At 37.6% G+C, this 26,932-nt stretch overlaps 1 long non-coding RNA gene across 4 annotated transcripts; it reads right to left on the minus strand.

Moving 5' to 3' along the window:
- Positions 1 to 2,280: 2,280 nt before the first annotated feature.
- Positions 2,281 to 25,714, minus strand: LOC123826194. Of its 4 annotated transcripts, XR_006787016.1 has the most exons (9): positions 25,587 to 25,703; positions 17,536 to 17,683; positions 16,987 to 17,052; positions 15,536 to 15,605; positions 13,988 to 14,132; positions 11,216 to 11,361; positions 8,127 to 8,521; positions 4,066 to 4,180; positions 2,281 to 2,975 (listed from the first exon to the last, which is right to left on the minus strand). It is a non-coding gene; the product is annotated as an uncharacterized LOC123826194 (long non-coding RNA). The 4 variants fall into 4 exon arrangements; XR_006787014.1 differs by lacking the exon at positions 11,216 to 11,361; XR_006787015.1 differs by lacking the exons at positions 11,216 to 11,361; positions 17,536 to 17,683 and having other exon boundaries at positions 25,587 to 25,714.
- Positions 25,715 to 26,932: the final 1,218 nt, after the last annotated feature.

Consider the following 26,932-nt stretch of genomic DNA (forward strand, 5'->3'; position numbering starts at 1 on the left):
CTTCAATCTTATTTTTTTTTCTAAAAAGAAAAATGTTGCTTAAACATTTAAAATGAACAAATAAACTAATTGATAAGGAATACCTGAATACTATAACTATTTACATTTTGTTCATGAAAATTTCACTGAAATCTGATTTGGATGGAGTACATTGCTAAAAGATCAGGATACGCTACGGAATAAAGTGTTCCTTGTTTTTTTGAATTTTTATATCCATAGACCCAATGATGTTAACACTGATTATTTATTTAAATAATGTTTAATATGGAAAAATGTTGAGCGAATCAAAAAAAATTAATCCTAGGTTCCAAGTGGATGTCTGTAGCAAAACACAGTATGGGAGGGATTTCTGTGTGTGTTCTGTTTGTGCGCATGCCTGTGTGTGTCCTCATGTAGAGCAATGTATCATGAATAACATATTTTAATAACTTGATTATTATTGTTCATAATGTAATGTTCATATTTTTATATAGTACAGTAAATACAGTTACCTCTGTTACACTTAGGATAGTTTAGCAAATGAACAAACCTGTTCATATCCACAATGAGGAATAAAGAAATTGAATCCTTCTGGATTTTGTGAGTTTTGTTGAAAAATGTGCCCAAATATACTTCAAATCACCCAGGCACCGTCTGACTCTAATGAGACTGCTTTCAACATTACTTAAATGTCACCTGAAAAGCAGGAGAAATCTGGCGACTGTCGTGTAATGGAGTCACCATGGGAACGTTAGCATTTGTGTCGTTCAGGAGAACTGTCTAATTTGTGGCCTGGCAACTTGTGAAAAACAGATCTCGGAGTGACAAAAACATATGCTGCTTTATGTGTCAAGAAATCTAGGTTGGTTTTGTTATTGCACCAGTAACGAATGCTAACATATACAGGCAAGCACGCTAGAAGTCACGCTGTATACAGTCTGTTTATAAGATCTTCTGTCTCCATTGAAACTGCCTTTCACACTTCCCTGGCACTGTGGCTGATGGAGGATTCGTCATTAATGTTTTATAGAAATCCATACTAAAACGATTTAAAATAGGGGTATAAAAAGAGAAGCACTGCTCCCAGCTTTTAATCTTTAAATAAGGTTTACACTTAGAACTACTCACAAATGTTAACTACAGTGCCACAATTTACTTACTTGAATCGCTTAATGATAACTATCAATCATTTTAATCAAAATTATCTTACATGAGTCCTAAATTGCAAAGGCTATGTCAGTTCTTTCAAAGGGTCTTTCATCATTTTGTGTAGACGATGGAAATAAAAATAATCATGTAAAACAGCGGTCCCCAACCTTTTTGGCACCATGGACTGGTTTCGTGGAAGACAATGTTTCCACAGACAGTGGGGGAGGGGGTTGGTTTCAGGATAATCCCAGTGCATCCCATTCAAGCTCACCTCCTGCTGTAGGGCCTGGCTCCTCGCAGGCCAGGACTGGTACCGGTCCATGCCCGGAGGCTGGGGCCCCTGATGTAAAACATACTGCCACTTTTTTTTTTACTCCAGCTCCAAATTTCACAGAAGCTTAAAAAGCCTGAATATTACTAACTCTTTTATGGACAAGGTTTTGAAGAGGAATTGGTAGCCATGAAGCTACCGATTAGATGCACTTACAGAGATTTAGAAGGCAGGACTGAGGCGGAGGGGAAGAGGATTCTGGGGCTGGTGGCAGTTGTCATTGTTCGCTTATGGATCTTCATCAGTGTCTAATCTTCATTCTGGGTCAAGTTCATACCCTGCATTTGGGGACACTGAGCTTACAGTGGCTATAGTCCCTTCATATGACTCCCGGAGCTCAGGATTGTAGCTTCGGGTGCACCTTCGCAAGCTCGCCAGTGTTCAGAGGCCACGCTGGCGTGAGATCTGAGAGAGAGCTTCTTGTCGTTCTGGAATAATTCTAAGGTACAGGGACTAGAACATGATTTTCAATACGCAACAATTTTTAGAAGCTTCATGCTCTCTGTATTACATTTCTTTATGACTGAGTCACCTAATAGAGCTTTTATTTTTTTCTCTTGAATTTAGATGAACTGTATCTATTGTAAAGTGTTCATTTAACTATCCCTTAATAAAAATGCAAAAAGTAAAATATCCTATAGTTAATAGCTTGAGGGTAATATTGATACAGATGATTATTTTTTCTCTTGGAAGAGGTTGGCAGATATAGGCAGTTTTATATGATGATCACCAGAAATAATTTTTTACAGTCAGACAATAGCATGTATGTAATCTTTCAAATGACTTTATTTCTTCGGAGAAAAAATTAAATGCTTTAATGCTTCGGAAAAGAAATGCTTTATTTCTTCGGAGAAATAAAGCAACACAACAAATGAATTTTAACCATGTCCCTGAATTACTGGTATAGTGACTTAATATTGATCCTTTGTCACACAGTAATGATATAGATGAGGATTTTAATAGTTCTCCCTCAATAAATCACAGAGAAGTCCCCAACAATTATACTCAGAAACTTGAACACATCTATCTCAGAAAAAGTGAAATTCCTGGTACTGGTGGATCAATCTATTAGACAAAAAAACAAAACAAAACAAAACAAAACAAAAACAAAACGAGCACCAGGACAGAAGTACTGAGCACAGTGAACCAACTCTTCCCAACTGACATTTAGGGAAGCTTCTATGAGGCCAGCATTACTTTGGCCAAAGTTATAAAAATATATTACAGGAAAAGAAAACTGCAGATTCCTAACCAACAGAACATGGATGCAAACACTGTGAATGCAATCTTCAGGAATACGTGGAACAGAGAAAAATATAAAATAGCGCTGACAAGTGGAAAGCATAAATAAATGGAGAGATAGACCTTGTTCATGGGTTGGAAGACTACTTATTGTTAAGATGCCAACTTATTCCAAATTGGTATTCAGCTGAGGCCAGTAACCTTCTCTGTATGAGTCCGGATAGCAAGTATGCGGTATTTGCCAGAGGGTCTCTATCAGTATTCAACTCCGCCCCTGCAGGAGGAAACTAGCTGTAGACGTAATGTAAACAGATGCCACGGTGGAGTCTCATGCAACTATGTACAAAAACAGGCTATAAGGTAGTTTGGGAAGGGAGCTGTATTTAGTCATTTCCTGATTTATAGATTCAACTAAATTTCTTACATTTCCAGCATGGATTGTGGGCAAAGCTGACCAGCTAATTCCAAGATTAACTTGAATATGCAGTGAACATCGAGAGTCCGAACAACTCTGCAACAGCAGAGATGGTGACCTGGTGCTTCCTCATTGCACCCGGAGCTCTCCTACACTGCTGGCGGAGACGTCAAATGGTGCAACCACTTCAGAAAACACTTCGTCAGCTTCTTTAAATTGAAATGTGCACTTACCATTTCATCCCCAGGTATTTAGCCAAGAAAAATGAAAACTATACAGGAATGTTCATAGCACTTATATTTGCCATAAAACAAACTGGAATCAAATATAAATGTTCATTTACAGGTAAATGGTTTTATACTATGATATATCCATGCAATGCAATATTATTCAGCAATCAAGATAATGTACACAGATACATGGATGATTTTTAAAACAAGTACACAGAGTGAAAGAATCCAGACCAAAAAAGGAGCATGATGTTTGATCCAATAGCATAAAAAAATTAGCAACTTCAGTGTAATCTATAGTGACAAAAAGCAGTTCAGTGCTTGCTTTGTTGGGGGTTTGGAATGGGTGGGAAAGCATGGTAACTCAATTCCAGGAAACTCTGTGAGGTGACAGAGGTGTTCTGGCTTTTATTTGTGGTGATAAATTCTGTGTGTGTGTGTGTGTGTATGTGTGTGTGTATACACATGTCAAAACTAATCCAATTGTAAAATCTAAATATGCACAGTTTATTGCATGTTCATTGTGTTTTGATAACCAGTTAAGAGTGATATGTGGGCAAATAACATCTCACCTAATCAGACAAGGACTCTAATTGAAATAAATGCTAAGACAGGGCTCGCCTTAGACACAAAACATAAATGCATAGGCAAGCACAATAGGGTACAGATAATGGGCCGAAACGGTAAAGGAAGTCATGTGCGAGTCAGCTGGTGCTCACCGGTTTCCATTTTTGACCACGTGCTTCTGATTAGGCAACGTTCTTGTCCACTGGTCCCTGCCCACGCAGGTACAAATGCTTAACATTTTGTCTCTGAGTCCTGTTTCATGAGGGACTAGGCGAAAGAGAGCATGGGAGATTTCAGTAACCAAAACACATTCTTTCATTGCTCAAATATTTATTAAATGCCCACATTGCTAATCGATGTGCAGCAGGAACACTGACAACTGTAACAGACATGCTTCCTTTTGTCATGTCACTGGGGGGTTACTACCGAACAGAGCGTGGAATGTAAGATGTGAGTGTACAGATGTAAGGCTGATGGACCACAGTCTCAAGTTCCTTCACATCACCTAACATCTAATATTTTACAACACTATGATTAATCAAACTCAGAGAGACTTACACCCCTATGCAACACAAGTGGAGAATGCAAGAGTTGTATCATTTCTTAAATAGCTCTATGGAAAGGGACTCTCCCTTAGAAGACGTTTTGGGTTACAGGACACGCTCCAACCTAGCCACTGTGGCCAGGGCCCCTTAGAAGGGGTTTGATTGATACCGCGGTAGAGCACACTACAAGCTGAAAATCCTTTGTTTTCAAGTGCGTTGATAGTGTGCCTCAAGCTGTTCTGTAATAGCGTGATTTCAGATTTGTCTCTTCACTGATGTGACTGAATCCAAAGGAAAGCTTAGGAGACAGAAAGCTGAAAAGTGTTGGAGCTGTGCAATGGGATCTTTTACAAGTAATTACCAGAATGAGTCACCATTCCGATAGGCAGTAGCATTGATTTTAGTCCCAGTGAGAATTTATTTTTTGCCTTTTAAGTTATCTGAAAGCCCTCAGTGAAGAAATGCTGCTATTTCATCATAAACCTTTAAAGCAATGACATATGGGAAGAATGATTTCCTTAACTTCCTTTCAAAATATATTTGAAAACCATGGAGCTGGAGACAAACTCATAATAATACCTTTTAGACTCTATCAAGATGTCGATAATACATTAGGGTGAATATGCTTTATACACACACACACACATACACATACACATAGAGAGAGAGAGATCAGTGTGTAAATTTAAAAAATCTACACACAATTTAACCTGTTATTCATGCTTTATTTAAATTGTGTAAATACTTTCAAATGAATGATAAAATGAGGAAACATTCCGTGTAATCAAAATAGGCCTTTTTTTCACTGACTTCCCTTTATTTTTCTTTCCTAACCTATATCTTCTTATGGTATAAATACTTCTTACCCTTACAATAAAAATGTGCCTAAACATAGACAGAGAGGTGAGTAGCAGGATCTCTAGCTCCAAGTCTGATGGAAGCCATGATAAAATAGACCGAATATTTTTCTAATTGGAATATTTAGGATTATGTTTAATATTACCTATAAACAACTCAAAATACAGTTTTTATTTTGCTCTTTATTCAAAGCAGTAGTGTAATACTTGTGTGTGCATGTGTGTGTACACACACATACACAAAAACATACATATATATATAAAATCTCAATTATATAATCAGTGAATTTTAAAGTACTTGTCCATTATTTACTTGTCACTGTATCTCCGTGAAGGAAACCCCTCATTCATACACAGTATTTAACACTCACATATTGTACAGCCCTAGATGCCAGGCATTATGTTAGCCACTGGACTATTGGCAAATATTGACAAATAAAGATGGAGTCTTTCTTCCAAAGGAATTTGCTAAAAGAGTTTTTTGATTATAAAAAAATAAAGAACTAACACCAACTTTCTTCAATAATTCTTCCTTAATTTACTGGTAAGCCAGTGTTGTTACCTCCTTGGAAGAAATAAGAGCATAAGTAGAACATATGTATTCTCATCCATGTAATTAAATATATAGATAATTCAGGGTTATGATACATCCTTCCACTTGATAGTACTTACAAGTGACTTTACTCTTTCCTAGTTCTATAATCTTATATATTTAACTTAAACTTTCTGGCTCTCACTTACCTTCTTGGGAACTAGGAATAATAATACAACCCATATCAAAGGGTACTTGTGAAGATTAAATACAATAATTCATGCAAATCACTTAGAAAAATGCCTGATGTATGTATGACTAAAATGTCATATATTTTGTTTTAATTATCAAATATTAAGCAAAGTATCATTTTTAATGTTGATAGCTGAAATGCATATGAAAACAATATCAGCTATTGAACATTGAAATTTTCAAATATTTATAAATGAACCACAGATAAACACTGAATACTCAAAAGTCTTTTTCATAGATTTGCCTCCTATATAATAGCATTCCTTATCCTCTAACAAGCAAAACATTCTTCTAAAATCCTATAACATCAGACATAAAATTTATTTTTTAATTATTTAGTAATTTTCATGTCATCATATTTTAGTGTTTTTCCCCAGTGCCCTATATTTCTTTTTTGTGTCAGTTCTGTTTTGAATTTGAAGTTGCTTCAAAGCAAGAAATGGTTTTATTTTTTCCTCTCCTCCTAATACAAATTTATCTATTAACTAGTTAAATATTTCTAGGTTTACTTTTTAATAATATTAATTGTAAATATTGATTTAAAAACTATAGTATAATAAAACATGAGTATTTTATAAATTATAGTTATTTTTGGTTCAATTTAAAAAGCAATTTGAAAAATAATGTTGATCCAGTGTGTGACTTATTTAGTTTTCACAATACCTGTCAAAGAATTTCTATTTTCTAAATTTTACACATAAGGAGGCTGAGTTTCAAGATAGAACATTTTACTCAGTATAGGCAGCTGACAGAGTAGGGTGTGGGGTCAAAAAGGACTGATCTAACTTGAAGTCAATAGCATGCCAATTATTTTTTTTAATTTCAAACAATATATAACTGATTTATCACTTTTATCCTTTTAAGCCTTCCTTTTTATTTCAAGAAGTATTCTAGCATAAAAAAACTTAGAATCATATTTAAATGCCACAGAAAGCAACACTGAAATCTTTATCTTACACTTCTGTTTTTTAATGAAATAGCCCTACTTTTCTTGGCTGTAGAAAAATACCTATGTTAAAGACTTTTATAATTTTACCAAGACCACAATGAATCAAACAAACAGGAAAATAAACTCATATCTGAAATCCCTTTGGCCAAAGGCTTTTAACAATATGAGTTCAGCCAAGCTTATAATTTAATTTCTTTCTCACACATCTTTATAAATCCCATCTCTGATCATAGGGTCATGTCTTCATCGTATGGCCTCAACTTCACAGTGTGAAATGAAACTCAGATACCAGAAGTCAAACAAAATAAGAAAGAAATTCATAGGAGAATAAGTGGAAGAAGAAACTTCACTTTCATGTACAGAATCTTAAGTTATTTTCTGTCAGAAGAGCAGTTGATTGAATATTGTTCATTTTGAAAAGGTGTTTCCAATGAAATAATGAAGGTACAAAATAGATACTTAGCATAATTTTTCTCTGTGATTGTTGCCTACATTTGAAATATTTTGGAGCTCTGAATCTTCAACTATAGGAAAGTCATAAATATGTTTTACATACCTCCAATGCAGCTCTAAGAACATAGCAGAATTATACAGTAGCATATGCTCACCTTCAACTAAAATGTGAGTGCCTAGGAAGCAGCCAAAATCATGTGTTACTTATAAGAAAATCTCGAATTCTTAAAGTCTGATATATTAAAGACCTCTCAGGCCTCAATGAAGCTGCCACCATTACATTTTCTTCCTCCATTCTACCACGACCTCATGAAGCTACTTCATAGTCTCTGTGTATACAACACTCATTCATTCTTCTAGATACATATATATGTTTCCCTTAGGAACTAAATCTCTTCCTTCCTCACCTTCCTGATTTTTATGACAAAATTATATTTATCCTTCCAGATTAACTTCAACTACTGTATTAGTTATGACTTTATATAGTCATAAGATTATACTTCTATCATAATATTTGACGTATTTCACTGTGAATACCATCATGCTTCTTTGTTTCTGTTTGCGACTTTCTTTTGCCCAGTACCCTGTTTTTTCTACTGTGTATCCACCCAAAATAGAGACTTACCATTATCTCCCTACTATCTTTTTTATACAGAGTGGAAGACGGGTTCCTCCGTGTATCATTAGGAAGAGATTTTATCAGCTGCGCTGGCCTCATTCCTCTGACAGCTGATGAGCCCCAAACGCCTGCTGGCCCTGGGAGGCAGGGGTGCACGGCAGGGGCCTAGCCAGCACAGCACGCAGCTTTCCACACCATTGGTTAAAAACAAGAAACAGACCAAAATCGGAACCAAGGACATCAGCAGGGAAATAATCCCTCTTCCCGGGGGAGGGATTGTGGGGAGGGATCACAGTGGTTAAGAAAGGAAGCTGTTTACTTAGTGGGGTTCTGGCTGTCGTTTTTCCTGCCACATGGAGAAAACGTGTCTATAAAATGATTTGAAGTTCTGAGACAGTCACCTGAGATGAGAAGAGAGATATGATGACATTAAAAAAAAATCCCTGGTCAGACAAACAAAGCAAAAGCTGAAACTATATTTAATACATATGCATACTTGAATTTTTAAAATTATGTTAAATGTTATTTTGTGAGACATTTTTACCTTTGACTAAAAATCTTCTATAGGCTTAGAGTTGGAAATATTTGTTGCTCATAAGGGTATCCCTAGTGGCCAACATTATTTCTGACACTAATCGATGCTTAGTAAATAAGTGAATGAATGTAAATACATTAGCTGTTATTGGACAGGCTTAGTTATCTTCACAAAATTAATAAGATTATTATTTAGATGAGATTTCCCTGCTTTATTTTTCTAAAAATTGCTCAACTTTATGTCATATTTAAAATCATATGTGCCTCATAAATTAGGATGAACAAGTTTTAGTTTAGAATTGGCATATATATTATTCTTTATATATCCTGTGATGTAAAAAATCTGCTTCATAAAAGTATTAGTATGTACATTGAAAGTAAAAAACAATGTGGAGTGATAAAGTAAAAGAAAAATTAAAGATCAAATGTGGCCTCTAGAATATATGAGAGAATACTATTCATTATTGTTATGAATTACCAAAGTTACTGATTGTTTAGAATAATCAGAAATAGGAAGAAGAGAAACTATAACTCTCCTTTAAAATGTAATTTAAAAGGACTGTATTCTAGTGATTTATATTATTTAACTGTTCATAGTAAAAATTAATTTTAATAAATAAACAGATAATAATCCTCATCACCCAAATGAATTTAGAAAAACTTACTTATAGAACAGGTCACTGACATATTTAGTAAATGTAATTATTTATAGAAGTAATTGAAAAGTGCTATATTTCAAAGATAAAATTCTAATACATAACATATTCGGAGGTCACAATATGTTTTAGTTAGAATATAAATGTGTTTTGTAAATATTAATATAAGATGCAGCTTTATCATAACCTATGTACATTAATTTACAGCTTGTTTTATGCTGGTTTATATCACCTTATTTATATTTAAATGCACTATGCATATATATTTTAAAGGAAAAGACTTAATTATATTAGTTAATGTAGCCATAAAACAAGTGTATGACACTAATATTTTTACTAAAATTTTTGTCTCCAAAGAGATTTACATAGAATGCCCATATTATATACATATTTTTCCTTATGTACATTGAGAAAAATAACAATGATCTTTTTTGCTCAACTTTCTAAGTACAATATAAATTCCATAATTAAATAATTAGTCACTTAAATAAGAAAAGTATACAAAAAGGTAGTTATAAAAAGAGGGGTTGAGGTCCATTTTCTCAAGATCCAAATCTTGTCTCCTTAATTCCAGTTGACCTGATATACAGTAACCTTTATAAGCATCATTTTTAAATATGCAAAGAATAAAACATCCCTTAGAATCTACTGGTTGATTAGTAGATGAGATGATGAATTAAAGATAAATGGACTATTTTTTATTGCTCTGATGTTTACTTACACACATTAAAGATACATTTCTGCATTTAATCTTAAAATCCAGAACACTTTGACACTACTCCAGCTTCTGAGAAGGTGGATATGTACTTTTCCTCATTCACCTCACTAAGTGCAACATGCAACTTTGGCCGTTACAAAACCAACATACAAAATGCTGAGTGGTGGAAAGAAGGAAGGCCACATCCTTCGTAAACACAGACGTGAAGAGCTTTAACCAACTATCAGGAAAGAAAATTGAATATAAAAAAGAATTACACACCATGACCAGATAAGCGTTTTCCAGACATGATTGCTGGATCAATATTTTAAAACTAATCAATGTAATCCACAAAGGAAAATTCACATGATCTGATTAATCAGTGAAGGAAAAGAAGCATTGGACAAAACTCAGCAGCCATTCAGAACGGGGGAAAATATTTGTGAACCACACAGCTGAAAAAGTACTAGTAATTAAAATATATAAATAAGTCATAAAACTCAGGAGAAAAAATAACATTTCAATTAGAAAATAGGGAAATGAACAGAGATATTTCAATAAATATATACAGATTATTTAAAAACACATAAAATTATGTTAGTAATCATTTGCCACTTGGATAAGTCTGACTATCTAGGATAATCTTTACCTGAGGTCAACATTAATCACATCTACAAAATACCCCTGCAGAATTTCTTATGTTAATGTTAGATTGAATAATGAGAGACTACAGAATACTCAAGTCGATGCATACAATTTGGCCATTAGAGTGAGTAAGAAAAGAATGTAAGAAAAAATGGGAGAAGAGGAATTTGAGCCATCAAATAAGTCAATTAAACAATTCTTACAAGAGGAATAGAAAAATGTGTCAGGAGCAGCCTGTTTTGTGGTGCTAGAAATGATTATTATATTAAAAAATACAATATTGGTTTGGAAGGTAAAAGTGCCAGAGCAGTATCCTCAGGTGTTTGTCAGGAACTTGATTCCTGCATAAACTGAAGCGCTGGTCTTAGAAGTCAGGAAGGAAAGTGTGCCTGTCTTCAGGGGAGGGGTTGCAGAAATTCTGGGTTAAGATGCTGGTTATCTGGAAGAAATGGAAATCTCAGTTCTTTCTGAGAACAATCATAAATAAGAACATTGGCAAAGAATGAGGACAGAAGAGTGCATGACAACACAGTTGTGCGTAGAGGTGAGCATGAAACACTCACCCGAGAAATGGGAGGACATTAAAGAGGTTGGAAAATAAAACAATTAGGGCTTCAGGGAACGGGTTCATGTCACGGTTTTCCAGGGAGAGCAGTCATCGGGCTGTGTATTTTTCACTAGGTGTGCTCAGCTTCAGCTTCTGTGAGGGCTAGGGCAACAGTCCGTGTCAGTTACCAATCCAGCAAGTGCAAGGTTGAGTTTGCAGAGCAGGGAATATAACAACTGGCCGTGGAATATAAACTGGTTAAACAGGGATGTAAGAAATATATGCTAAGAAGTAGAGTAAAAGCATTATAGATGTAAAGGGGTTATGGGTTTGGGGGATGGAAATCCTGCAGGGACTAGGTCGAAATAAGAGTTGGGCATCAAAACGTGAATCTTTGAAGATCAGTTTATGGAGAGATTCATGCTTTGTTAATGACACGATCTAGGAATTGCCGTGGGGGGAAGAGGTGAACACATGGCGAATTCCAAGATTATTTGAGGAAGGGAATTCAGAGAATCACAGATCAAGGTCAGGTGTACATTGACATCATAATGAATCAAAACAGGAAGTAATTAAATAATGCCTAATGTAATGAAGGAATAAAAGCGTGAGTGGGTATGAATGAAAGTCTGAATGCCAGTCACTCAATGAGCTGTTTATGGCAAATAATTATTTACCATAACTATCAAAAATTTTATAATTATAATTTTTAAACTTTACTAATTGATTTTTAGAGAGAGGGGAAGGGAGGGTGACAGACAGGGAGAGAAACATCATTGTATGAGAGAAACATCAATCGGTTGCCTCTCATGTGCCCCTAACCCAGGACCTGGCCTGCCACCCAGCCATGTGCCCCACCGGGGAATCAAACTGGCCACCTTTTGGTTCGAAGGCTGGTGTTGAATCCACTGAGCCAGACCAGCCAGGGCTATAATCTCTATCATCACAATCTCTTAACTGAACTAATGATTATTAGTTACTGCTAATAAGAAAAGAAATACAGACTACTCTTACGAAGAATTAAACATGCAGCTTCAAAAGTTATGAAATTTTGCACAGAGAATACATAACGTAAGGTCATATTTTTTACAGTCGGGGTGTAAATAGGACAGCAGGTTGGGCCAGACTTAGCAGAGAACAGCCATAGACGTGACCACTCTGAGGAGTGCAAGGTCAATGTATTTGACGTAAAATAAGCAGAAAGAAAGTGGCATGTGGTAGGCTTGGCTCAGAACATGAACAGAGTTAGAGACCAGCTAAAGATTTTGTCTAAAATACAATGAAACATTTTAGATGGGTTTTGAGGAAAGGGAACTTTCCTGAAAGGTCGAAGTTCTTAGACCTCCGTGGGTGGTTCCGACCCCCCACTGGTACTTCCTGTCAGACGTGGGATTAGTGAGAGGCACCCCCGGGGGTCTGTCGGGTCACTTAGAGAGCCCTCCCCCGCGTGCCCACCCGCGACAGATAGCAGAAAACAGCGGCCTCACTGCTGGCCCTGGGAATGAGTCTGCCTCCTGTCTGCCTTCCCAGGGGGCAGAGCTGCCAAATGGCTAGGTGTCTGTCTCCACATCCAGTGTAATTGGGATGAGGAGGATTGAATCGGGAAGAACTGACTTCTCAACAACAGTCAGCCGTCCGATCCATCTATGAATACAGAACCTCTCTCCACGAATGTAGATCATGTTGATGATTTTCTCAGGCTTGTCATTTTCTGCGTACTGAGCCTGTACTGATTTGGTGAGGTTATTCATACCTAATAGTCTCATTTCTTTTTTTGTGCTATCATAAATTTGGTTTTGTTTATTTTGTTTTCACTTCTTAAACTTGCTTCTTGAAGTTGAATGTGCTGGGCTGAGCACCAAGGGGACATGCATTCGTTACAAGGCCACAGGCAGTCCATCAGCCTGAAGGATGTTTCATGCAAACAGAGCTTTCCGACTTCCTCTATTGTTTGTGATGAGCCCAGTTTCCTAGTTTGGTACCTAAATTTTTGGTTGTTTTTGCCAAGTCCTGAGATGAGGGTTATTAAGCTTCCTATATCCTGGACAGAATCTCCTTCAAACTCCAGTGTGATTGTTTTCATGGTTACAGAAACGTATTTCAGTAAGTTCTCACAATGGGCTAATGAATGGCTACTCTCCTTGCAAACTGTACTGCCATTGCCGGAGATACAATAATGAATAAAGAAGGCCTTATTGTAGTTGTTAGTACTACTGTATAACAATGACCTCTCCCGGAACCTGCACATTCAGTTCGATGCCTGAGACAAGCTTAGTCCCTCAGTCCCGACTGGAGTATATAATAGCTCATTTCTTGATACAGCCAGGGCTTATTTTGTTTTAAAAAGTCACTTTTCAATAGGACAAAATAAAATTAATGAGAAGAAAGGTCATTTCTAGGTGATTCCATTTCTAAGGAATACTCTTTCAATTGAATAATTTATCTCGGGCTTTTCAGATTTTTATAAGGCTATATTTATTCAAACTAAGTCATATTGACTGACCAGAATTTCTATGTGTTCTAGCATTATTGAAAGAATGTAACTATAGGGGGATAATAATGCTCAATGAATACTAATGGTAAAAATGAAGATTAAGAGAAAAGTCCAGATGCAAACCTATCCTTGCATATGTACTTAAAAATACATCTTACCTACCTTCTTGATAATTCTTTCTTTAGTCTTTATAAATATTACTAAATCTGTAATAATATTGTGAGTTAGGAAGCATAGCAATACATGAAAAAGTTAGGAAACTAAATTGCTCCCCAGATAATATTTTAAATTTACCTATTACTTCTGAAAGGAGATAAACTCTTGAAGGAGGTGCTACCAGGCATTTCAGAAAATTTCTTCTCTGAATTGTTTGATTGAAGATTTCAACAATCTCTTTGTGGAAAACCTATGCAGTGACCCCAGATAGAAAATTTAAAACCTGTAATAAGATAGAGAAGTATTTTCATTCATTAAAATGCCAAAGGATTACTTAAAAATACAATATTAATAAAAATGTAAATCTGGTCATTTTCTCCCTTTAATTTAAGCTTGAGTAACAAACAACATTAGTTTAACCTAAAGATAACCTTAAAAATGACTTTTATGCAAAAAAAAACTTTAAAAGCTTTGAATTTGCCCTGGCTGGCATAGCTCAGTGGATTGAGCACAGGCTGCAAACGAAAGAAAGCATCACAGGTTCGATTCCCAGTCAGGGCACATGCCTGGGTTGCAGGCCATGGCCCCCAGCAACCGCACATTTATGTCTCTCTCTCTCTCTCTCTCTCTCTCTCTCTCTCTCTCTCTCTCTCTCTCTCCCCCTCTCTCTCCCCCCTCCCTTCCCTCTCTAAAAATAAATAAATAAAATCTTTTTTAAAAAAGCTTTGAATTTATTTGACAGTCATTCACTATTTTATTTTCCTACTGATTTTCCAGTTATATGTTTCATTTAGTTCTTTTCTCCTATCTCAGTCATTTTCGATTCATCCTTGGCTGACTTTGAAAACAAAATTTAGTTGAACACATACACAAAATAGAATTTCATGTGATATTTCAGAAGTAGCATAATCAAAAAAGATAATAAAATATGCTTTAAAATAGAACAATAACTTAGAAACTTTGTAAAAGCACCTTAGTCTAATTTTCTTTCACTGATCTAAATCTTAACTTCTCATCAATGTAAAAAGATATTTAAATGTAGTACTGCCTCAATCAACAACTATAAGGTCGGTGAGTCCCTCTAATATCAGTGTGTGTGAGTGATTTCCTTCTGAACATTCCTGTAACATTCAATGCTAAAGAATGCCATCCACTCAAAGGAGATATTGTCCCTATTCATAGTTTTCATGAAAATATGAAACAATTCATGTGAGGAAAACTTTCTTCTCCAACTGAACACTCTTAAAACTCAATAATAAAAATTGTATCCATTCAACGGAAACAATGCTATACAAAAAGTCTGCATAAAAATATACAGTAATCCAAATAAGTAAAAGTTCTCATACTAAGAGTTGAAGGGTTTTCCATGGGACACAGGTTATTAAGGCAGGTTTGTTCAGTTCAAACAAATTATTTTTGAAAAAACAATTACCCAATATTATGGGTGATACATATGTCAAATAAATATTAGACTCAGAAAACATCTTAATGCTAGAAAACACTTTTGCCTTTATTGTGTTGCACAGTTTGGTCACCTTGTGTGAACGAAAGCACGCATTATTTCACTCAGGTAAGTTAATCAGAGTTGTCTGACTTTTATTTTGGTATTTACATGGGGATTTATTCATTCCTGCTGAGGAGGCATTTGGAAAGAAGCTATTATTCATACTGCTGTGAGTGACTTACTGCTGGTCCCCATAGTATTTCTCCACGGTGACTTCAGAATGGAGAAGTGCTTTCACAAACATGCATGGTTCTGAAAAACAAGACTATGATTTCATTGTTGTAAAGTATGAACTATGTACAATCTGATCACTACTCCTACTGACCTTAGTTCAACAGGTAAGTGAAATTTTCACTGTGATGGCTACTTCATTCATGACTTAGTAAATTCTCAATGCTCATTTCTAAGGAAATAGCCACTGTACGTATTGTTACATGTCACAGAATGTTTGTTGACCTGGTCTGAGCATCTCTTCTTACATGGGTGGGTGTGTATGGTAATATACGTATAAATTTGGGTGAAGTCATTCGGTGGAGCCCAGTTGCACACACCTGTGCACACACACAATGCATCAACCCATCATCGTGTGATCTTGAACTTCTCTGACTTTAGACACTGATGTGGGTGCAAGAGAGCCAGTTTCTAATTCTATTTCTACAGGCATGGCTTCCTCACCTATAACAATAGTAATAACCTGTATTAGATGGGTTATGAATCAAATGATACATGCCAGAAAGTAATTAATATATTGGCTATAAAATGTGAAATCATGAAACTTTGCCATTAACAGTGTTAGTATTATATTTTTTATCATTGTTACCTATGTCATAAATTAAAATTTAGGTCATATATTTTAATTTTTTCAACCATTTCCCTCCTATTTGTTAAAAAATTATCGAATGGTTTCACTTTTAAAATTAAATATTTTTCCTGAAATTTATTCCAACATAATTTTTAAAAAAAAAAACCTCCCCATGTAGATTTGAAATATCAGTTGTACATTTTAAAAAGAGACACAAAATACAGCAGAATGGGTAGTTCTGCTTGGTGCGAAACACAGCCTGTTTTCTAAATCTAATTTTGGAACAATTCAATTGTGGGACAGACGAGGGGAATGGAAATGTCAGAGATCCATTTCTTTGTGTTTAAGAAACCCATATTCCCTGAGATGCAGGGGAGAATTGAGTCCATTATTCTGCAGCATTATTGAAAATCACTCTATTTCCCCTCTGGGTTTAAGGAGCAGGGAAGAATTTGTGGCCATCTAGTTACTATGTGGCATTACTGATGTAATGCATTGCATTGTAAACTTTCAGCCTAAAAGAAGTCTTGTTTCTCGGTGTCTAACTTATTGCAGAAACTCAAACCTTTAGAAAGGTGCAGGGATTTGATATATCTGGATAGACTGTCAATCTTTCCCTTTTAAGAGCTGAGTTCGTGGAATAGAGTCTCTTCTCTTCTCCTTAGATAATGCAGAAATCAGAGGGTAGCCATGCCCTGGCATGCTAGAATCTCTGCTTGTATCTCTGATGCGTGACTCTAACAAGTTTTTTTTAAATGAAGAGAATAACCATGACAACCAATTAGAAGTAGTTTTAGTGAACTATGAAACATGCTTTTGTCTATGAATTACCTTCAAAACTTCCGTTTTTTCAATTTAAATGAGGAGAATCTCTAATAGCGTACATATGGTGATCATCTGAAAGAAAAGTATGCCCGATTAATAACACGTAGACAATAAATATTAGTTATTTTACTATTAATTAAATGCTAGCAATGGGTATAGTATAAAATATTATTTATGATCCCTCAATGGATGAAAAATAATATATGACTTCCAGGTGTTTATAACAATCCCCAGATCCTAAGTAATTCTGAGTAAAAATATGATCAGTAATATGCCTGTAAATATATATATATATACATATATATATATATATATATACACACACACACACACACATATACATATATGTATACATGGCCCTTTTATTTTTAACCTTTAAATTTTGGGAACTTTAAGGTAGAAGTAGTCAGGATGAAAAAATTGATAGAAGAGCCATTGAATGAATCAAGACAGAGCATAATATGATTCCTTGCATATCCATCACCCAGCAGTGGTGCGGGCAAGGATAAAAGGCTGAAGAAGAGGGGAGATCAATCACATCATTCACGTACATACCACTCCCAGCACCGTAGCGTCTTGTTAGTGAAGCTTTGATCTGCGTGAGAACGTGCTTTGTGTGAATGCAAGGGCCCTCTGCATGGGCCTGTGCGTGAGCTCCTTGCCTGGTGAGGCCCCTGGCAGGTGGTTGGGCGCACACAATTTCCTGGATGAGTACATCGTTAAATGGGAGAATGAGTGAGTCAGTGACTGACTGAGAGAACGGATGAATTAAAAGACGCAGGCGAGTTCCAGAAGCTCTTGTTCAACTTCACATCAGAAGCCCTTGCGTGACCTAGGAAAGGGAGCGGCACCCTCCTCCATTTCATAGCAGAAGCGATGCCACAAGCGCAGGAAGGAGAAAAGGGGGCAGGTGCTGTCGGACAAGACTGCAGGCAGCGTTCAAACCACTTGATGTTTGTAAGAGTGAATTTACATCTGCGATGTCTTCGGCTTTAACCTGTTGAACACTGCCTGCCTGTAGAGACCAGATTTCTAGTCCGCTACAAAAACCACCACATCAGGGACTCGTTGAAAAATGAAATGAATATTTTTTAGATATAGGAGAAACACATTTTAAAATCCCACCTCAAATCGTTTCAAAGGAGCTATGGCTATGTTTTGCCTTCTGTGTCTGAGCTGAAATCTCTCATGCTGTTTCCACTCCTAATTGCACCCATTTATTTGCTCACACCATGGTTTTCACTTGGAATGACCTCCCTCCATCTCAGGCACGCTCTAGTACCTCGTACCAACAGCAGGGAAAGCTCATCTAAAGTGATAAGCTGCCCTGGCCGGTGCGGTTCTGTCACTCGGAGCATCGTCTCATACACGGAAAGGCTGTGGGTTGAATCCAAAGTTAGGGCACATGCCAGTGTTGCGGGTTCCATCCCTAGTCAGGGTGTGTACAGGAGGCAACTAATCAATGTGTGTCTCTCTGTCCCACTTCCCTTTTCTTTCTAGAATGAAGATATATATGTGTGTGTGTGTGTGTGTACAAAGAGAGAATGAGTCTGTCCAGAAGGTATCCAGGCATGTAATATGAAAAATAGAGACATAGATACAAGGTACAAGAAACATTGTACATAGGACAATGATGCCTCAGTCCCTTTCAAAGTGGGCACCTTGGGACCTCACACAGTTCTCCCAATCGCCATCAAATGCCTATCATATTCTCCTAAATCCCATCAATAGTCTGAAATCTCTTCCCTTTCAAAGGTGATTTTAATTTGTGATTTCAGTTTTGGGAAAAGTCAGAAGTCACAGGACCCCAAATATGGGCTGTAAGGAGACTGGGTCACCCCCTACATATTTTGTTGTTTTGCCAAATAATTCTGCACAAGATGTGATGAGCAGTCATGTTGTCATGATGAAGCTGCCAATCACCAGTTGCCCGTAGCTATGACCTTCTGAATCATCCAAATAGTTTCCATGGAGGAATGTTAAAGCTAACGGGAAATGTGATGCAGATTCATTGTTCTACTTGCTCAGTCATTTTGAATGTGACAGCCACACAGTTCACATGCTCACTAAGCAGTGTCTACTGCCTCCACTGACCAGTACAGTAAAGTGATCTTTGTTCACACATGTGCATTCCAGTCCACTCTCCTTGGCTGCCAGGTTACATCAATGTCAGGCAATGCATTCTTGTTATATTAACAATGGCTGGACTTTGTTCTGGACAGATCTCAAGTGAGGATTAAAAAATAATAATAAGTGAGGACTCTGTTTTCAACTCCAATTGCACTTCACTTTCCTGTCATACAGGACTTTCCAAATTTTACCTTTGCAGCTACTTGGTTTTTGCTTTTCCTATTATACATATTTTTAAGGATTGTATTGGTATATTTCTGTGTTTGCCTACATCCACTCTCAGAAACATAATATTCTGTATGCTAAAAGTAAATATTAAATAACTACTTGTTTTCAGATGAAGGAATTGTGTCAACTGTTACTTTATCTAATTGAATTATTGCGATTTAATTTTAGCAACAAACAAAGGATACATGAGAGAGTGAGGTATATTTTTGGTTTAAATAGAAGGAGAAATTCCAAGGAAATATAAGATTATTAAACCAATTACAAGCTTGGATAATGATTATCTACTTACCAAAAACAGAACTTTGGAAAGACATATTTGAGGATAGTAAAACAAAGAAAAAATGACATGATATCTTACAAGACACAGTTGAAGTAATAAGCATGCAAAACTCATGCACTTAGACTAGATTATTATCATCGACTTGTGTCTTACTCATTTTAGAAGACAGAATGTTAGCCATATGTAGGAAACAATACATCGGAAAGATCAGTGGATGCATCACATTGTTAAGATAGATAGTCTTCAGGACAGCAAACTGAATGAAATGAGAGATTCTAAAAGGTACAGTTATCGCACTTTAACTATGTTTTCCGTAGTGCTGAATTTCATGCTTTTTTATTTCCCTCCATCTAGAATCTATTCAGAAAAAAATGATGATATCTGTTTTTTATGTTCCCCCTTGATAATTGGTCATATTTGGTGGTAAAAGGAAGCCCTCCCATACTATCCAGGAACAAAACCTTTGTTATAAGTCTTTCTCAGAATAAAAACTATCAAAGAGATCAGCAGGGAACCTGTCCATGGCAATTAACCAGGTCCATTTGAATAGCATAATTCTGGGAAGCACCTTCCCAGAAAGGGGCCAATAGCCACCTCCACATCTCTCCTAGATGAATTGTAGCATTGGCATTTGCCTAATGGAGCAAGAACGCAACATACCACAAAGCAATCAAGATATAACTAGAGCAAGCCGGTCTGGAATAAAATTGTAAATTTAGGTTGCAGTTGAAACCGAAGTACTACTATTTATTTTATGTAGCAGTTTGATGACCTAATGAGGTGAATCCAGCTCAGCATTTGCACAATTTGGGAAAGTGACAGAAGCAAACATTCTATTATTGAGTGGAAATCACAGGAAAAATATGCAAGGTCAACAGCAACATGACTGAAAATGTGTGCTGAGGCTTTAGTTGTGTTCAGTGGAATAAAGAAACAAAAGAAAAGATAAAAGGCTTGGAATTGACGAGAGACTTTAATCTCGAATAGAGTTAGCTTAGTTTATAGCTATAATGCCAGTGGTGTTTTATTTAGAAATGCACTTGATGCTGCTAATGCTGATTAGATACCTGTGACAGTATAAACAACAGAGCATTCTTCCCACTTGTCAGTCACAGATTCAACAAGCGTACTTTCCTCCTCCCCTCCCCTGACCTTCTGTGGTTGACGACATAACTTTATCTTTAGAGAATTAACTACTGGAACTCCCATTGGCGGTTTTCTCCCATTTTGCAACAGAGCATCAGTAAGTATGTATACTGTACATCAGGAACCTGGTTCAGCTGATGTCGTGAATGTTTTTCTTTAGAATTTCTCATCAAAACTGCTGCTTCTTTGAAAGCTATGGGCTCAGAGTAAGGCAAAAGCACAGAAAATTGTCATCCTTAAGTAGATCATTTCCCTCACTGTATTTTGCATAGACACAGTCAGAATGCTTCCATAACAGGATCAACAGGTTTGGCTGGGGAAAACACACACACACACACACACACACACACACACACACACACACAGTGTCTTGCTACTCTCTCCTTTAAAGTGAATGATTTTAAAGTTGGATTACCATAGAATGAATCCTGTTTTTTAGAAATAATTCCTAGAATAATTAAAAAATGTATTAATTTGTGCTTTTTCATTTGGTGATTCCCAATTAGTTTAAGAGAAGTTTATATGTTGTGGAATCCAGTATTTAGAAGTTTCGGCACCAGTATTTTATTGTTTGGGTGTATTTACATGACAAATATTTTTGAGATATCACAAGGATTTTGGAGTATTTAATGTAATATTTGTTCACAGGGATTTTGAGTAGTGTAATAAATCATTATTCAATTATCATGTACTTCTAGTGGGCTCTCCAATGATAACAAAAGAAGAACCTGTGCTAACGTAATAATTCCTAAGTTATAATCACAGTGCTGGAATTGTCAATAGCAGTCCATACTTTAGCAATGATAATTCTGAAATAAACATACATATAACCCACCTACAATGTGGTCCAGTTCACTTTGTCGACCAACTTCTTTCTTTGGGGAAGGCGACTTATACACAAACAGCAATTCAAAGCTCATTAAAAATAGCCAGACACCATTCTAGGTGCCCCACCTTTAATGGATACCTTTTTCAATTAGAATTTCTAGAAATTTTATCAAATAACAGCTTCTGACTTCTCACTGTTTATACAGTCTTACAACTGTGAGATCGAACTGCTTTGTCTATATTTACTGATCGCCTACAAAGCACAATGTATTGTGCTATACGTCGATTACGAGTGGAAAGCCCCTTATGGAGTTTGAATCAAATTCTAACTTTGATAATTGCTAAATTGATCAGGGAAGGCCCTATTGACTTTCAATCTGATACCTTAAACTGTCCCTTTGACCGTGTCACCAAAGTCGACACCTTCAACCTTCTGAGAGAATTTATGCTATAAAGTTATAACCGTTATGCAATTCAAAAATCACATAATTTTAAGTGCAGTGGATACACTTTATTGATTTTTTTAGAAGTTGGATTGCTTTCCTGTGTACAAACTGTGGTTTTTAGATGGGATTTTGATGTGTTCAGTGCACTGCAGTGGTTAACTGGTCATTTAGCATGATTATTTCAGTCAAAATCTGGTTTAAAAACCCATTTCTGAGGGAGCCACCTACGAAGCTCCCACAGCTGGGTTTCTGGGGGAATTTGGGGGGATGAGTGGCTAAGCGCCTTACCTGGGTAAGGCTGGCGCAAACGGAGTGGATTCATACAGACCTCTTAGTGGAGGCAAAGCCGCTCCTGTCTCCCGCATTTCTCAAGTCTCACAGTCAGTGTCGATCTGGCTGCTCGGAGAGTGAGAGCAGTTCTGTTTGTTTGCTTCCCCTGCTGCCCGCACGGGGACACAGTGACCCTCCTCCTCAATGTCTGTCTCATTCTCCACCCGGGGACTCGCAGCCGCGCCCATCAGCCGTGTCCCCACCTCCGCTCATCTCCCATGCCTCTCTCCCAGCACCGGGAGGTGAGGGCTCGCTCTAGGTCCTCGGAGCCGCCAGGACCCTGCGTTCCTGTCCCCCAGGGAGCCTGCCTGCCTAGTTGTCACCTGCTACTGCCAACTCCTAGCTCAGTGTTTAAAGATATTTTTACTCTGCCTTTTTGCCACAAAAGATAACTTTACTTTGTGCAAATGCCTGACTGTATATTTGTGTATTTTTTATTTTTTTTTCAGTTTTATTGAGGTGTGACTGACAAACACATTTGTGCGTATTTGAAGTGTACAAAGTGATTTTTGACATATCAATACTTCGGGAAATGAATACCACAGTCAGGTTGGTGAACACATCTAAACCTCACACAGTTCCCATTGTTCCTGTGTATGGTGAGAATGTTTAGGTCCTACTCTCTCAGCAAATGTCAAGTACACACAAGGCAGAGAGAAGGGAATCAAAGCATGCTGCCATGGAAAACTGTCAGTTCACAAAGGAAGATGGCAAGAGACAAAAGGAAAGGAAAACAAGAAACTATAAAACAACCAGAAAACAGTAAGATGACAATCATAAGTCCTTAACGGTCCATGATTACTTTAAATGTAAATGGATTAAATTGTCTAAATCAAAACCACAGAGTGGCTGAATGAATGAAAAACAAGACCCAACTGTGTGCTGCCTAAGAGATTCGGTTCAGCATGAAGCCCTCACCTAGACTCAAAGTGAAAAGAAGGAAAAAATACTCCGTGTAAATAGACAGCAAAGGAGAGCATGGGGAGCTCTGCCGCGCCAGGCTGCCGTATTTTTTAATGAGCACATTGAGGAATTATCCTTCCTTTTCTCTGGCTCCCCTTTTCTTGTGGGAAAGTCTGCTGTCAGTATAAATATATTTTTTAAGATTTTATTTATTTATTTTTAGAGAGGGAAGGGAGGGAGAGAGAAAGAGAGAGAAACATCAATGTGCGGTTGCTGGGGGTTATGGCCTGCAACCCAGGCACGTACCCTGACTGGGAATCGAACCTGCGACACTTTGGTTTGCAGCCTGCGCTCAATCCACTGAGCTATGCCACCCAGGGCTATAAATATAATGTATTAATATGTCTAATCTATCTTATAGCTCTAGCTGTTCATGATTACTATTTCTCCTTTTAACATGGCCTACTGGTGATTTGTTGAGGTTTGTTAATGTGATTATCAATACTATTTTTAAATTAACTATTGAATGTTCTCATTGGTTACCCTTAAAATATTGCTTCTATTCTCTCTCGCCTCATCATCAGTAATTTAAATACAATATAAAGTCCTATATCTCTTTTCATTTCTTATCCATATCTTCCATGGCTTTTTAGGGAGAAAACTTTCTTTTTACTTTCTGTTTACTAATCTTTTGTTTAGTTGTCAAATAATTCAGGTAACAATACATTTCAACAATTATGTATTTATTTTTAGATAGTCTATTTGGCTGTGTCTCAAAATGTGCTTGGTTAACTTCAATAACCCTTCCTTAACTGGTAAGATTTCTGCTTTTCCTTTGTTTTGATCTCTGAGGATTTCTTTCTTGCCATCATATCCTTGAAATATTTTACTTGATACTTTTATTAAATTTTTTTCCAGTAGGAATATTTATCAGATTCCTTCGCTTCCATAATGTTGCTAAAATACTTACAAGTGTTTATCTTGCAGCTTTCTGATTCAGCCACTGAGTCTCACTTAGGGGCCCTCATCGCCTTTCCCAAGTGAAGCTTACTTCGTAGGGCGCACAGGACCGAGAGAGGGCAGCAGTCCAAAGCCAGTTTTGGGTCTGCATGACTGGGCGCATGCTGCTTGGTATCATTCAGGCTGTGAAGCCACTTCCTCTCACCCTGAGGTTTGCCTGCAGGTAGAATCATTCCCTCAAAATCGGATGAGATTCAGTCTGGAAAAGGGCCAGCTGGCCGCCCAGCTACACTTGGGTTCCTAGTCAGGCTCCCCTTTGACATTTTGCTATCAAAAGTCCCTTCATTTTTGTTCAATAATTGAAACTTTCTGATCCCTTGTGATCTGTCTACATGCGTAAACCTGAGCAAGTGGAGCACTCCCATTTCCTGAAAGGTACCAAATATAGAATACGTTAATACATCTGTGTTTTGAACACTAAGAAATTAGCAAAGCAGAGAAAGGAAGACCAAAGATTATACATGGGGAGCCTGGATTAAGCCCACGAGGTCTCTTGCTTTCACCACCTTCGTTGCTTCTTCTCAGGCCAGGGTGGTGGCCTCCTGGAGTGGGAAACCAGAGACATTGTGTAGACAAAGCAACAGGCTCAGAGTGTTATGATACTGCAGACTTGACCCAACAGGACGGATAAAGGGGAGCTGTCTTGTGTCTCACTTGTGTTTACCGTGAACTCTTAGGCCAATGTCCCTGTAACAAACAACAGGCCTTTATTTTCCTTTGTCTTCTAAACCTGTATTACCCCACAGACCTTCAGAAAAAATTCTGGCTGCTCAGGAACAGGATTTCTAGCATTGGGAATGTTGTGAACTTACCTTTTAACTAGATACAACACATTTTAGAAGCCACGTCACTAGGAGAGCCTAGAGCTCACCTTGGGAAATCAGAGATAGTGTCTGGTAATTTGTTTATCATGCTCCATCCTATACATATCACCTTATCGATTCAACACGTGAAGCCTAGTTTTCCCTAATTTGAAATGAATAGGAGACATAATAAAAATTGATCCACCAGGGAAACATCATAGAACAACAGTTAGAGAAAGAACTGTTTGTAAGGTTTGTTTTCCATTTTTAATTCAGTAAATACCTTTTCTTCCCTAGGAGGCAGCCACACTATTACCCAGTAAGGTTGTTTTGATAAGACCCTGGGTGCTAAGTTGGTTACAAACAGCAGCTGCAGGAGGTAGGATTGCAAAGTGCCTGGGGTCAGCCTCGGTTGTAAAATAGCATCACGTGGGGAGCTCCACAAAATGCAATCACATAGGCCCCAGCTCCACAAAATCCAGTTTAATTTACCTTGGGTGCTGGCTGGAGACTCCTAGAGGCACACGTGAACAGTTGACATAGTGAAGCCATTTGCAGTTGGAGGCAGCCCAGTCATTCCAGAGCAAATCCTCATGTTGTGTCCCTGGGGCCGTGGCAATGTTTAAACTGAGTACGGTAACCTTTGGACTGGGTTGAACAACCTTGTCTCACAAACAAGTGTTTATAAAACTAACACAGAGGCAGATATCCTGAACACAAGGGCTGCTGATACAGAACATTCCTTCTGGAGACAGAATCAGTTAGCACGCACAGCTAAGGAATAAACTCAGCTTGTTAACACAAAGAGCAATTCCCTTCCTCTATTCAGGTAATTGTTTTCCTTCTTTTTTTCATAAAAACTCCTTGCCTTCACACTCTGGTCAGGACACAGTTTTGGTTCCTGCCTAAATCTGTGTCCAATCATTGCAATTCTACGATCTCAAGTAAACATGTTGCCCTTTACTTTTGGCACTTTATTTTTTTATTATTAAAAAAAAATCTTCACCCAAGAATATGTTCATTGATTTTAGAGAGAAAGGAGGGAAGAGAGAGAGAAACATCAATGTGAGAAACATGATTGGCCACTTCCCCTAGCACCAGATCAGGGACTGAATCCACAACCTACATGTGTGCCCTGACTGGGAAAAAATCCCCACAACATTCTGGTGTACAGGATGGTGTTCCAACCCAGCCACCTAGCCAGGCCTGGCTTTTGATTTTCAGGTTAACACAGGAAAGCTCCAATATGAAGACCAGATTGAGAAAAATCGGCATTAAAATAGAAAGCTTTTGTTTTACATATTGCCGAACCCCTTGATTCTAGCCCCCTGTTTGGTATGGAGTAAGTGCTCAATACACATGTAGTGTGAACAGAGGGAAGGAACAGGGAAATTCGTTAAAGTGGCAAATGCTCAGTGGGGGTCAGAGTGAAAGTCTGGAGCTCTTGGGAGCTGCATCTACAAGAGGAATTGGGCCTTTTCCCAGGCTCTTTCTAGAGCGATCACGAGTACTATCCGGAGAGGTGCTGAAGGTGGGAGAACGTTCTCCATGGGGGGAGGGGGGTGGTCCTGCTAGAAGGAGGGGGAGGACTGAGTCATTTGGAGATGGGCAGCAAGCTCCATTGCCCACGGGGCGAATGCGAACACCCAGGGCAGCTTGGAAAGGGGGAAAGACGAGAAAACCCTGTAACCCAGGAGAGGAGCAAAAACCAGTAGAAGTTTCCTACAATAGAGCTGTCCCTTCCCTGGGGGAGTGTGGGTGGACCCCTGAGACCAGTTCTGAAACCCAGAAATACAGTGGCTGCCTAGAAGGCAGGAAATCCTCTCCCATAGCAACAC

The sequence above is a fragment of the Phyllostomus hastatus genome, unplaced genomic scaffold, assembly GCF_019186645.2.
Source record: "Phyllostomus hastatus isolate PE091 unplaced genomic scaffold, TTU_PhHast_1.1 phas_contig_80, whole genome shotgun sequence".
NCBI classification, from domain to species: Eukaryota; Metazoa; Chordata; class Mammalia; order Chiroptera; family Phyllostomidae; genus Phyllostomus; species Phyllostomus hastatus.